Source organism: Triticum dicoccoides, chromosome 2B, assembly GCF_002162155.2.
Source record: "Triticum dicoccoides isolate Atlit2015 ecotype Zavitan chromosome 2B, WEW_v2.0, whole genome shotgun sequence".
Taxonomy (NCBI): Eukaryota; Viridiplantae; Streptophyta; class Magnoliopsida; order Poales; family Poaceae; genus Triticum; species Triticum dicoccoides.
In genome coordinates, this window is record NC_041383.1 from 797694707 (window position 1) to 797697965 (window position 3259).

Here is a 3259-nt window from a genome sequence, read left to right on the forward strand (position 1 = left end):
CCGGTCACAGGCACCCGTGCAAACGGGCGCACACCCTCCATCTCTCATCGATGTTATATGGGCCGAACCTTTTTCCTTTCTCTCTTAATTTTCAAAAAAGGTGGGTCCAAGGGATTCGAACTACCTCTTATACCAAGGACAACGCCGGTAACCAGAAGGACAGCTAGCGCTTTTGTGCCAATTTACTACTCCCTTCGTCTCAAAATAAGTGACTCAATTTTGTACTAAGTTTATACTAAAACTAGTACAAAGTTGAGTCACTTATTTTGAGATAGAGGAAGTACGTTTCTTGCTTTTATTATTTCTTCAGTTTGCCCGAAGCCTCGGTTTCCAGCCGGTTTTTTTCTCTTTTTTTTGATCAATTTTTTTGTATAGTGTTATTTGTTTTCCTATTTTTTCTATTTTTATTTTCATTTTATTTATTTTTTGTCTTTTATCAAAATGCATGAACACTTATCAAAATTGATGATTTTTTTCAAAATTGATGATTTGATTTTCAAAATCAATGATTTTTTTAATTCGATGATTTTTTCAATTCAATGAATATTTTTTAAATTTGATGAATTTTTTTTTCAAATTTGATAATCTCTTTTTCAAATTCAGTGAACTTTTTAAAACTAGTGGCATTTTTCAAATGCGATGAACTTTTTTCAAACTCGATGAACTTTTTTCAAACTCAATGAACTTTTTTTCGAATTCGATGAACTTTTTCAGATTAGATGAAGTTTTTTCAAATGCGATGATATTTTTTCAAATTTCATAAAAAAAATTAATGCGATGAACTTTTTGTCTGATTCAATGAACTTTTTTTGATGAATTTTTGTGAACTCTTATGTAAAAGTCAACAGTCAACAATGACCAACAACTTTGTTCTAAGAACAACAGTACATATTGTAGGAAACCGGTGGGCTTTTTTCTATGAAAATACGTATTGCAGCAAATTATTTAGAGAAGAAAAAAAAACAAGTTATCGAGTCAGCCATCGAGCGGGAGTCAGCAGAGCGGCGGCTAGCGAACGAGCATTGCTGGGCCAGGCCCATGAAAGTGAGGCAGTGGGCGCTGGGTTCCCCAACTGTCCCCCGGTTCTTTGCTCCCTGGAATGCTCTACGCATTGTTTTCCACGTGAAGAACTATTGTTCAACTTTTTCTGTGACAAATATAATTGAATCTATGTATGATTCAGTTTTTTGCAAAGAACTATAATTCAATCTATGATATCGTGGACAGATTATTGGAAACCATGCAACTAAGTATTAACTAACTTTTTCATGTGGAAAATTAAAATTCATTTTTTTGTGAAGAAATATTTTGCACGTGGCCTCCTTTTGAATTCTCCCAGAAACCATTATGCATTTGCGTCAGCAGGGATGCCTTTTTTGCTTCCCGGGAGCATATGAACATTAAAACCGTAAAAATATATATATTAAATTCAAAAAATCTTACTCCCTGATTCAAATTAATTGACGCAACTTTAGTACTATCTTAGTACAAAGTTGTACTAAAGTTGTGTCAATTAATTTATATCAAATGGAGTAATTTCTTTTGACAACCTAACAAACTCCCAGATGTCGGGCAGGGAAACACGCGACTAAAACGTGGCACGCAGCCACCTCCTCCCACAACAAAAGTTTAGGGTTCCTTTGTCTCTCACCGGCGGCGCCGCCAGTCCGCCTCGTCCCCGGTGGCCTTAGGGCCATGGCAGCGTGGTGGGTCCCTGCCCACGCCGGTGGAAGGGCTCTTATTTTTTATGTTTCTTTGAGTTTTGTTAGGATTTGTGTTCTGCTCAAGAAGACGAGATGTCGGTGACTCCTTGAAGATGAAATAAGGTTCTTCCCGGCTAGCCCCCATCCCGATGGTGTGTCTATTATCGTTGTTGGGCGTGTTGAGGTGTGTCCGGCGGATCTGTCCTTGATGGATTTGCTCAGATTTGGTCGTAGTACGTCTACGATCGTCTGTCTTCACGTTGGATCCTTCCAGTCTACGCTACACTTCATCGGCGGCGGGTTGCTGTTCTGTTGCGCTAGTCCTATGGGACCTTAGCACAACGACTTCCCGACTGTCTACTACAACAAGTTTTGCCTGACTCCGACGAGGGAGTGGTGATGACGGCGGCAATGCCTTCGGCTTGCTTCAGTTCTTGTAGTTGTCATTGGGAGCATCTGCTGTCAGCTTATTACACTGGGAGCATCTGCGAAATTGTTTGACATTTCGGTTCATTTCGTTTGACATTTGCAAAATTGTTTATTACACTGGGAGCATCTGCTCTCGGGGGCCGTTTTGCATTTCCATCAACTGTAGTTATAAAGTCACTTAGGGCATCTCCAAAGTTGTCTTGCAAATGTCTCCTGTATATGTTTGTTTTTATGTCCGGACATGTTCCATGGACATGATGCGCGAGGGAGCCATCCAATGCTATTCACAAAATAAACCGGTTGGAATGTTGTGGTGTGGTGCTGATTGAGAGTAGAGAGAGAAGCGGGACACCATGCATGTGAAGAGAGAGAAAAGAGAAGAGGACCACGTGAATGCTTTGTGTTGGTCAAGTGCATGTCCGGACTCCGACAAAGCCCTCCGCGTTTGTCTCTAGGATACCAGAATCCGTATGTCTAGACTGCTAAGCGGACATACAGTCTTCGTTGGATGCAAAAGTGGTCCAGGCATTGTGACCCGGATATATAGTGGAAGTTTAACAGTTCGCTTTGGAGATGCCCTTAGGTTTGATATGTTCACCATACGCATGTTTATCTTGTCATTTGCTTCGTGTTTGGCTTTCAATCGTGCAGCCTGGTCAGTATGGCTTGCGTTCAGATATGTTCACCCTTCCAATATACAATTGTCATGATTTTGGTTTCCCAGTTCAAGTGTAAAGCAAGCGTGAGAGGAGGGAGTTGTCGGCTTCATTACTGTATAGATATCTCTAGCTCTTCAGCAGTTCACAACTAGGTGAAAGTTTTCTCTGTTTTGATGCCTTGAGAGCTCACTAAAAAACCACACTATTCTTTCTGCTGTTGATACAAGCCTCTGTGTAATCGTGCGATGGACGGCCGATACATTTATTTGTCGATATCTTGGTTCTTTCCTTATACTGTCAGCTCATGGTGAAAATTATAACTGTGTCTTCTCCTAGTTTTAACTACGACCAATGTCCAATGATGGCCCGACATTGCCTTTTTACATAAATAATCAGGGGCTCACCCCCAGCTCCATTTCATTGAGACAAAACCAGTTACAATATTCTTTCAGACCAGATTCAACAACT